Source organism: Stomoxys calcitrans, chromosome 5 (genome assembly GCF_963082655.1).
Source record: "Stomoxys calcitrans chromosome 5, idStoCalc2.1, whole genome shotgun sequence".
In the NCBI taxonomy this organism is placed as follows: domain Eukaryota; kingdom Metazoa; phylum Arthropoda; class Insecta; order Diptera; family Muscidae; genus Stomoxys; species Stomoxys calcitrans.
In genome coordinates, this window is record NC_081556.1 from 46,986,064 (window position 1) to 46,998,145 (window position 12,082).

Consider the following 12,082-nt stretch of genomic DNA (forward strand, 5'->3'; position numbering starts at 1 on the left):
AATCTCCTTCTTAACCTCCATAACTCCTTAACCGTCCTGGTTGTGCCCTAACGGCCGACTTAGTTTATGTTAGGTTGGGTTGAACATAGGATGCGGATATAAATCGGCCTTATGCCTAAATACTAAAAAGTAACCTTAAAAAAGTAATAGCGTAATAAATTCGGCCGGCCCGAATCTTGGGAACCCACCACCAAGGATTCTGCTTAAAAAATGGAAGCTATATCTGGTTATAGACCGACTTGGACCGTACCTTGCACAGTTGTTTAGAGTCATAACAGAACACTATATGAAAAATTTCAGCCAAATCGGATAAAAGTCCCGGCTTATAAGAGCTCAAGAAGTCAAATCAGGAGATCGGTTTATATGGGAGCTATATCATGTTCCTGACCGATTTGAACCATACTTAGCACAGTTGTTAGGAGTTGTAACAGAACACTATGGGCAAAATTTCAACAAAATCGGACAAAACATTCGGGTTCCAGGGGCTCAAGAAGTCATATCGGGAGATCGGTTTATATGGGAGCTGTATCAGATTCTTGACCGTTTTAGACCATACTTGACACAGTTATTGAAAGTCATAACAGAACACCATGCATAACATTTCAGACAAATCGGATGACGCTGAAAGCCTGGTTTCGAATCCTGGCGAGAACATCATGAAAATTTTCAACAGTGGCGAAATTTGGGAAGTACTGTACCATTTGGTATGGCAGTCATGTAAAAAAATTCTCCGCAAAGAGGTGTTGTACTGCGGTTCGCCATTCCGTCTCGGCTATAAAAAGGTGGTCGCTTATCATTGAGCTTAAACTTGAATCGGACAGCACTCATTGGTATGGAAGAAGTTTGCCCTTGTTCCCTAATGGAATGTTCATGGCCAAATTTGCATTTGCAACCTCAAAAACGAAAATCTATGTTAGGAATTCCTTGCTACTTACAAAACCCTTAATTGTTTTCCATACCACGCTCCTAAGTTGGTTCATGTTTGATATTATGTTTCCACCTAAGTATCGGTGTCTGTTGGCCGCGAAAGCCGGCCAACGACGACCGACTTACTCTCCTTAAAGATATTCAAGACTCATTTGGTGTACGCCTAGTTTTCCGCCTGCGGCACTTTATTATAGTTAGGCAACCGGCACCAGAACTCGATATCTGGATGCCCAAGGTAGACACTCAGACTTGTTCCCCAGCTCTACCTTTGAGTCATCAGTTTAGCATGAACTACCAGTTGACAACTCCTGAGTTCCATCAAACCAGGATTCCGACATTGGCACCACTCTCTCGCAATCGATCTCAACCCCTGTCTCAGTAGTCCGATCGAAAACCTTATCCAATCCAGTCGGATTTTCTTCGTTGCCCCGAGTGGAAACTAGACTGGAGCATGTTATTACCTGCTCCTATCCTTTATCTACTCTCCCATGGTCTTAGGCCTCGTATCCGCAAAGGCTGCCTGATACTTAATCTGTGTGTCAATGGTTCGGATGTAGAATTTTCTGCAATGCCCTAGCAGACATGGTGCACTGCAGAAAATTCTTATCCGAACCATTAACACAGAGATTCAGTAAATGCCAGCCTCTGCGAATATGAGACCTAAGGCCATGGGAAAGTAGATAGAGAATAGGAGCATGTAATAACATGATCATCGCCCTACCTATTCCAGGAAGTTCTCTGAACCTGCTGTAATGTCTTTATGTTGCATTGGACGGTTATGGCCACCACAATCCAGGAATAAGATTGAAATGGTCCCTTCATGTTTCTATTGAGCCAGTGGAATGTCTTTGAACTCAGATGATTGTCCGAGCCTATACCCAACATCTATGAGCATTTTCAATGCTATCCTGTATGCGGCACTTCGAGTTTGTCTAAGTATAAAAAGATATTGTCTTAGTCTGAATCGGTTACTCAACCTGTTCTTAAAAGCTGGGACAAACTGCAGATCCCCCAGCATTATTAAACTCTTTCTCATTCGTTATTCATGCGACTCGTTGTGAGCTATACATGAAATCTTGGCCGGATTGATGTCTATTTCTCTTTAGAGACGAGCTCAATGATCGGAGATTTTTTTGCTATGAAAAAGAAAAGTCAGAGATCGCACCATACATCAACCTCTAAGGGAAGCGTTTCATCATTTGGTTTGAAAAACTTTTTAAATTTTATATGAAGGTGAGGTGAGGTGTGAAGGTTTTAAGAGTCCTAAGTTGGTATGTTGTACTTACAACGAATTTTTGGTGAAAACGGCTTTATGATAAAAACACCACATTTAACAATGCTCGACAACCCTGTCTGATTGCTGCTCCTTTGTGTTTGCGTAATGGCAGACTACTTGTATGCACAATTACACTACTCCCATGGCATACACATGATTCCGTGCATCTTTTGAAGTTGTTTCGAACGCTAGACATCGGCAACGATTCTCGCTGTTGCTCTGTGTTTAGTTTCGAATTTCATTCCTCTTCATGTCAGTAGAAAATTTAATCAAAATTTCATTTGTATATCAAATTTTTCCAAGATTTCGCTCCAGTATGACATTTTGTCAAAATTTCATTTGGATAGAAAATTTTGTCAAAATTTTATTTCAATAAGAGAATTTTAGTAAAAATTTAATTTCGGTGGGATTTTTGCTTTTTTTATACCCACCACCGAAGGATGGGGGTATATTCATTTTGTCATTCCCTTTCCAACACATCGAAATATCAATTTCCGACCTTATAGAGTACATATATTCTTGATCAGAGCAAAAACCAAAGACGATCTAGCCATGTCCGGCCGTCTGTCTGTTGAAATCACGCTACAGTCTTTAAAAATAGAGATATTGAGCTGAAACTTTGCACAGATTCTTTTTTTGTCCGTAAGTAGGTTAAGTTCGAAGATGGACTATATCGGACTATATCTTGATATTGCCCCCATATAGACCGATCCGCCGACTTAGGGTCTTAGGCCCATAAAAGCCACATTTATTATCCGATTTTGCTGAAATTTGGGACATTAAGTTGTGTTAGGCCCTTCGACATCTTTCTTCAATTTGACCCAGATCGGTCCAGATTTGGATATAGCTGCCATATAGACGGAACTCCCGATTTAAGGTTTTGGGCCCGTAAAGGTTTATATATCTCCGGTTTCGCCGAAATATAGGACAGTGAGTAACGTTAAGTCCCTCGACATCCTTCTTCATCTTGCCCAAGATTGGTGCAGATTTGGATATAGCTACCATTTAGACAGATCTCTCGATTTAAGGTTTAGGGTCCATAAAAGGCGCATTTATTGTCCGATGTCGCCGAAATTTGGGGCAGGGAGTTATGTTTAGTCCCCCTATACGCTTTTTCAATATGGCACAGATCGGTCCAGATTTGGATATAGCTGCCATATAGACCGAACCTCCGACTTGGGGTCTTAGGCCCATAAAAGCCACATTTATTATCCGATTTTGAAATTTGGGACAGTGAGTTGTGTTAGGACATTCGACATCCTTTCTTAATTCGGCCTAGATCGGTCCAGATTTGGATATAGCTGCCATATTGACCGATCCGCAGATTTAGGGTCTTAGGACCATAAAAGCTACATTTATTATCGAATTTTGCTGAAATTTTTGACAGTGAGTTTTGTTAGGCCCTACGACACTCTTCATCAACTTGTCCCAGATCGGTCCAATTTGGATATAGCTGCCATATAAATTGATCCTCCGATGTGGAGTCTTGGGCCCATAAAAGCCACATTTATTATCCGATTTTGCTGAAATTTGAGACAGTTAGTTGTATTAGGCTTTCCGACATTTCTTTAATTTGGCCCAGATCGCTTCAAATTTGAATATAGGTGTCATATAGACCGATCTGCCGATTTAGGGTCTTAGGACCATAAAAGCCACCTTTATTGCCCGATTTTGCTGAATTTTGGAACAGTGTGTTGTGTTTGGTCCTTCGACATTCTTCTTTAATTTGGCTCAGAACGGATTAGATTTGGATAGAGGTGCCATATAGACCGATCTCTAGATTTAGGGTCTTGCACCCATAAAAGGCGCAGTTATTGCCCGATTTTGCCGAAATTTGGGACAATTAGTTGTGTTAGGCCCTTCAATATTCCTCTACAAATTGGCTCAGATCGGATTAGATTTGGATATAGCTGCCATATAGACCGATGTTTTGTTTAAAGGTTTAGGGCCCATAAAAGGCGCATTTAATTTCCGATGTCGCCGAAATTTGGGGCAGTGAGTTGTGTTAGGCCCTTCGATATCCTTTGTCAATTTTGCACAGATTGGTCCAGATTTGGTTATAGCTGCCATATATACCGATCTCCTGATTTAAGGTCTTAGGCCCATAAAAAGCGCATTTATTGCCCGATTTCGCCGAAATGTGAGACAGTGAGTAAAAAGCACAAATACTATCCGATTTTACTGAAACTTGAGACAGTGGGTTGCGTAAGGCCTTTCGACATTCTTCTTCAATTTTACCCAGATCGGATTAGATTTGGATATAGGTGCCATATAGACCGATCTCTCGATTTAAAGTTTTGGGGCTATAAAAGACGCATTTATTATCCGATGTCGCCGAAATTTGGGACAGTAAGTTGCGTTATGCTCTTCGGCATTTTTCTGCAACTTGGTCCAGATCGGTACAGATTTGGATATAGCTGTCATATAGACCGATTTCTCGATATAAGATAAAAGGCGCATTTATTTTCCGATGTCGCTGAAATTTGTGAACGTGAGTTGTGTAAGGGCCTTCGACATTCTACTTTAATTTGGCCCAGGTCTGTCCAGATTTTAATAATGCTGCCATATAGACAGGTGTCTCGATATAAGGTTTTGGGTCCATAAAAGACACATTTGTTATCCCATTACGTCGAAATTTTGCTCCAAAAGATCATATCCGATTTCATTGAAATTTTACACAGTGACTTATGTCAGGTTTTCTGACATCCGTGTCGTATATTGGATATATCTACCAAAAAGTTCAGTATTTTTTTCTACAAATTGAAAAATGACTTGTACTTATTAGATTACTCAATGTCCGTGCCGAATTTGGTCCAAATAGCTGCTATGGCGGCATAAATTATACATTTTTCACCAGACTAAGACGAAAGGTGGTTTACATATTATCCCGAGGTGGTGGGTATCCAAAGTTCGGCCCGGCCGAACTTAAGGCCTTTTGACTTGTTTGTATATTTTTTGGGATCCCATTTTGTTCAAGCCGAGCCAAAATCTAACGAAAGTCAGGCGAAAGTGTGCAGCAGTTGACTGTCTACTCGGATGGCAATTTTCATTGTGCCAAGAACCTTAATCAACGAGCTCTGTGAAATGGATCATGGTGTTGCTGTAATCATGGGTAGAAAACCCACCAACTAGAGCAAGTTGTAAAGCACACATCAAAATTCGCACAGGGCTCTTAAAGTCTACGGGCTACATAAGCGCAATAAGTGATTAGCAAAAACTTGTTTCACTTGCTCTAATCAAACTTTCTCTATAAAGTTTTCGTAACAGTTCTAGGGGAAATTTTTTGATATACAGGGTGGCTGATGAAAGCCGCTACCAAAAAAAAATGTAATAACTTTTTTTCTATTTAATAATAATAATTTAATAATTAATTTAATTAATTAATTAATTAATTTAATTAATAATAATTTAATAATTAATTTAATAATTTAATTTAACATGAATAAAAGAAAAATGTATTCCATACACCGAAAAAAAAATGTAGCAATATTCATCATTGTAGCAATATTCATCAGCCACCCTGTACTTCGTATCAAATTTTCGATTATTTAGGAAAAATTTTATTTTTGGAGACTTTGTCAAATTTTGTTCTCTTTTGAAAATTATGTAGAAATTTCAATTCTATAGACACATGTGTTAACATTTCTTCTCTTTAAGTTCTTGCGAAATTCGTTCTACATTTATTAATTTTCTTAAGTTCCTTCTATTAAAAAACAAAAATTTCCCCAACAGAAAATTTTCAAAATTTTGTTCCTAAAGAAATTCTGTCAAAATTAAGTTTCTTTAGGAAACGTTCTGAAAATGTAATTTCAACAATAAATTTTGACAAAAATACATTGAAAAAATTTTTTTAATTTTTTTTTTTTTGTGTTTTTTCATATATCATAGAGAGTCCAAAAATGTCTTGGTTTTTCCTTTGCTGAAACCTCTTTTTGAAATCAAACAAGGTAAAACGTAAACATAAGTATATATAAAAATAAATATGGAAAAAAGCAACTAAAATAAATATTCAAAAAAAAATAATATATATAAATAAAATAAATATTTTTTGATTTAAGTTACTAAGAGATAAGATGGCAGAAAGCACTTAAATTAAAAATCAATAGAAAGGTTAAAATCGATAACAAAAAAATGACACAAAAAAAAACTCTCTAAACCAAATAAAACATAATTAAAACAAACTAAATATTCCCCTAAAAAATAAAACAGAGAAAACAGAAAAAACTTAAAAATCCAAATAAAACTTGTAGATATTGTACCTTAAAAAGCTATAAAGAAAACATCAAAATTCTCTATGATTATTCATCAAAACCCCAATACAACAATCCGCGAAAATTAAAACATAAAAACGAGTTCTCATTAAAAAGAAGAAAACAAACAACAATTTGACAGTATAACCATTCAGTTACAGCAAATGCATAGAAAGAAAATAACCAAACATTTCAAAAGCAGCAAAATTCTCCCCCCTACTATACTAAAAAGCTCTTCTATATACAAAAATTTAAATATAAATTCAAAAAATTAACGACAATGCCAACAATTCAATAGAAAAGAGTTTGCCCAGGCAAACAAATCGGCATTATGATGATTTATTCTTAAACATAAGTCCAAAAGTATAATTTATGTAATTATCGTATAATGAAAAATAATTTTTTTGTATAAAATATAAAAAAAAAGAAACACAAACTGATATAATTATAAAAATGATATAAAATGAACAACAGATCAAAGCCAATAAAATTTAGAATAAAAATCCAAAAAGAGAGTTTTAAGTTGAAAAAAATTTTGCCAAAAGGTAAGCAGGATTTCATTACATTCATTGGGATTGGTATTACATATAACAGAGTAAAAAGCATAGCTCTAACAAAACTTAAAACCAGTAAGGAAGGGCAAAAGTCGGGCGGTGCCGGCTGTATAATACCCTACACCCACCATATAACTACAATGTGGGACATATTTCCAATACTGATCCAATTTTGATGGACCTCAGCGAGCAAATATGTTCAAACTGTAAAAACTACGGTTGACAAATGACAACATTATGGCAAATTACCCAAAATCTGACAAACATATATATGGGAGCTATATCTAAATCTGAACCGATTTCAAGCAAACTCCTCAGATACTGTGCCAGTCGTCGAGGAAAGCATTTTGCAAATTTTTGACAAGATGGATCAATAAATGCGCTGGCTGTGACTCTAGAAGTTAAAATCGGGCGATATATATATATATATATGACAGCTATATCTAAATCTTAACTGATTTCCATGAAATTCACCAGTAATATTGAGAGTCAAGAGAAAATCCCTCCTGCCGAGTTTCGAGAAAAACGATTAACAAAATACCATTTTATTCCAATATTACTGCAAATCGGGCGAACATATATATGGGGCCTATATTAAAATCTGAACCGATTTTGACCAAACTCTATGTATATTGTGGTAGTCGTCGAGGAAAGCGTTGTGCAGTATATTGGCAAGATTGGTCAATAAATGTGCTTGCAGTGGCTCTAGGAGTGAAAATCGGGCGATATATACATATGAGAGCTATATCTAAATCTGAACTGATTTCCATGAAATCCACCAGTAATGTCGACAGTCGTTAAAAAGATCCTTCCTGGCAATTTTCGTGAGAATCGGTTGACAAATGACCATTTTATTGTATTATTAATGAAAATCGGACGAACATATATATGGGAGCAGTATCCATATCTGATCCGATTTCTATCAAAAACACCAGTAATATTGAGATTTATAAAAAAATCCTTCCTGCCAAATTTCGAGAGAATCGGTTGACAAATGACTATTTTATTGCTGTATTATTCCAAATCGGACGAAAATATATATGGGAGCTATATCCAGATTTGAATCGATTTTTTCCAATCTCAGTAGGCTTCTTCTCAAGGTCGAAAAACATGGCTGTACCATATTTGAAGAAGATCGGATGAAATTTGTGACCTATAGTTTGTACACAAATTAACATGGACAGACCGACGGACAGACAGACAGACGGACCTAGCCAAATCGAATCAAAGTCAATCTGAGTCGATCGGTATACTTATCAATGGGTCTATCTCTCTTCCTTTTCATTAAGTTATAATACCCTGTACCACAGTAGTGGTGTAGGGTATAAATATGCATATATGGCTAATTCCCACATCTGCAGCCACCGTGGCGTAGAGGCTAGCATGCCCGCCTATGACGCCAAATGCCTGGGTTCAAATACCGGCGTGAACACTAGAAACAATTTTCAGCGGTGGTTATCCCCTTATTAGTGCAGCATATATTTCTGAGGTATCCTGCCACACTCAGGTAAGTATGAGTTGATTACATAATGCACTTTAGTTCATGACTAACTTTTCATGAGTATATGTGAAAAAGTTAAAATCTCAGGTGGTGTTAGTAATTTTACTTAAACTCATTTCTTTGGAATAAGCAAGCACTTTACGAGGCATGAGTAAAGGCATATTATCGTCAACGATACTCCTTCTGAAACTTATCTTATAAATTTTCACAGATTGTGTAGGTTGGTCTGGAAGAAAACATAGGCTATATAATTTTTCGATATCGAGACTGGGGCGGACCCCCCCTTACCCCAAAAGTACTACCCAAAAATAAAAGTGGATCGATCGGAACAATATTGGATTCAAATGAAAGGTGTACAAGGGTAGAATACGAATTTCATAATTAAAGTTGGGTCCAAGTACCTGGGGGCCGCCCCAGCCCCAAATCCCCCTAAAATAGGTTTATTTGACTATCACAACAATATGAGACTCAAATGAAAGGTATTCGGGAGTAGATTACGAATATGGTCAGGAAGTATGAATAGGCTTTATAATTTGTTGATAACGGAAGGGGGCGGACCCTCCACCGTTACCCCAAAAACCTCACCCAAAATCAAAAGTGGACCTATAAAGACAATATGGGTATCAAATGAAAAGTATGCGGGAGTAGATAACGAACCTGACATACAAATTCATGTCGAAGTATCGGGGGTCAGCTCACCCCCACAAAAACGCCCGAAATGGGCACATTAGCCAATCACGGATACATGGAACTCGGTTTTTTTGTTCCGTATATACTGAAAACGGCAGAACAGATTTTCTCGAAATTTTTGCATATTGTGTAGGTTGGTCTGGAAGGAAATATAGGCTATTTCATTTTTCGTTATCGGAAGGGGGGTGGAGGGTCCACCTTATGACAAAAAGACAACCCAAAATCAAAAGTGGACCGATGGGGACAATAGGTATCAAATGAAAGGTATTGCAGAGTACAATACGAATATGGTATTAAGATTTGAGTCTATGTACCCATCCCCAAGTAAGTACCCATCCAAGTACCCGCCCCGACCCCAAGACTCCCCAAACAGACATATGGGACGTTCATTTCAATATGGGGCTCAAATAAAAGGTATTCGGGAGTAGATTTCGAAAACGCTTTTAGACACATTATGATTATATGATAATTGGCTGAACCGATTTTTTTAAAATTTTCATAGATTATGTATGTTTGTCTAGAAGGAAATATAGGCTATATAATTTTTAGATATCGGGTGGAGGGGGACCCTACCATATCCGAAAGTGGTCGAACAGCACAATAAGGGTATCAAATGGTATTGGAGACCAGAAAACAAATATGGTATTAAAATTTGGGTCCAAGTACCCAGCGAGGCCTCTTTGTGGGGTGTTTTGGGGAAGGGGCGGCGAATACGTTTATTAAGCCCCATATTGCGAAGGTCAGTAAATAATTGTTGTTTATTTTGGGGAAGGGGTGGACCACCTAAAAATTAGTCCCGAAAGTGGGTATCAATTTCATGCTCTTCTTCTCAATACCTTTCATTTGAGCGCCACACTGACCTAGTCGATAAATATGTCCGATTTAGATGTGTTTTGGGGTGTGGGGTGGTCCACCAAACACTTAGCCCTGAAAATATGTCCGGTTTGGGGTATGGACCCTAAAAACTATCAATATCGAGCTCCACTCTCTTTAAGAAAAAAAATGTCATGGTGAGCAAATACGTCCTATTTGGGGGTTGTTAACGGGGTGGGACGTCCCATATACCATTGAGTCCCATATTTTTTTATAGTCGGCAGTCATGTTCGGTTTGAGGGATGGGGCGTCACTAAGTGACTTGGCTCTGAAAATATCTTCAGATTCGTGTTCTACTCTAGAATACCTCTTATTTGAGCCCCATATTGCAATTGTTAGCAAATATGTACCATTTAGGTCGTGTTATGGGGGTGGGGTGGCCCCATAGACATTTTTTCCTGAATATTGATATCAGATTCGTATTCTACTCGCAAATATCTTTCATTTGAGTCCCATATTGCCATGGTCGGTAAATATGTCCGATTTGGGGGTGTTTTGGGGCTTGGGGTAGTCCCCCTAGCACTTGGTCCGACAATTGGATATCAGATACGTTTTCTTATCCTAAATACCTTTCATTTGAGTCCCATATTGCTGTGAATGGTCTAAATATATGTTTGGTAGGTTTTGGGGTGGGGCAAATGTAGTACCATATTTTCACCACGGAATCATTATGCATCATCTGTGAAAATATCAAGAAAATCGGTTCAGCCGTTTCGGAGTCTATAAGGAATACACAAACAAACAAACAAAGACAAATTGATCTTTATACCCACCACCGAAGGTGGTTCCGTTTGCATCACATCGAAATATCCATTTCCGACCTATAAAGTTTATATATTCTTGATCAGCGTAAAAATCTAAGACGATCTAGACATGTCCGTCTCTCAGTCTGTTTTTTGAAATCACGCTACAGTCTTTAAAAATAGAGATATTGAGCTGAAATTTTGCACAGATTCTTTTTTTTTTTTTGTCCATAATCAGGTTAAGTTCGAAGATGGGCAAGATAGTACTATGTCTTCTTATAGCCCCCATAGAGACCGATCCGCCGATTTAGGGTCTTAAGCCCATAAAAGTCACATTTATTATCCGATTTTGATGAAATTTGGGATAGTGAGTTGTGTTAGGCCCTTCGACATGCTTCGTCAATTTGGCCCAGATCAGTCCAGATTTGGATATAGCTGCCATATAAACCGATCCTCCGATTTAGGGTCTTAGGCCCATAAAAGCCACATTTATTATGCGATTTTGCTGAAATTTGGGATAGTGAGTTGTGTTAGGCCTTTCGACATCCGTCGTCAATTTGGCTCAGATCGGTTCAGATTTGGATATAGCTGCCATGTAGACCGATCCTCCGATTTAGGGTCTTAGGCCCATAAAAGCCACATTTATTGTCCGATTTTGATGAAATTTGGGACAGTGAGTTGTGTTAGGCCCTTCGAAATTCTTCGTCAATTTGGCTCAGATCCGTTCAGATTTGGATATAGCTGCCATATAGACCGATCTTCCGATTTAGGGTCTTAGGCCCATAAAAGCCACATTTATTATCCGATTTTGCTGATATTTGGGACAGTGAGTTGTGTTAGGCTCTTCGATATCCATCGTCAATTTGGCCCAGATCGGTCCATATTTGGATATAGCTGTCATATAGACCGATCTTCCGATTTAGGGTCTTAGGCCCATAAAAACCACATTTATTATCCGATTTTGCTGATATTTGGGACAGTGAGTTGTGTTAGGCTCTTCGACATCCTTCGTCAATTTGGCCTAGATCGGTCCAGGTGTGGTTATAGAAGTCGTATTTATTGTCCGATGTCGCCGAAATTTGGGACAGTGAGTTAAGTTAAGCCCCTTGATATACTTCTGCAATATGACACATAAAAGGGGCAATTATTGTCCGATGTCGCTGAAATTTGAGACAGTGAGTTAAGTTAGGCTATTCGACGCCCTTCTCCAGATCTCCTTCTCCCAGATCGGTCCAGATTTTAATATAGCTGCCATATATACCGGTCTC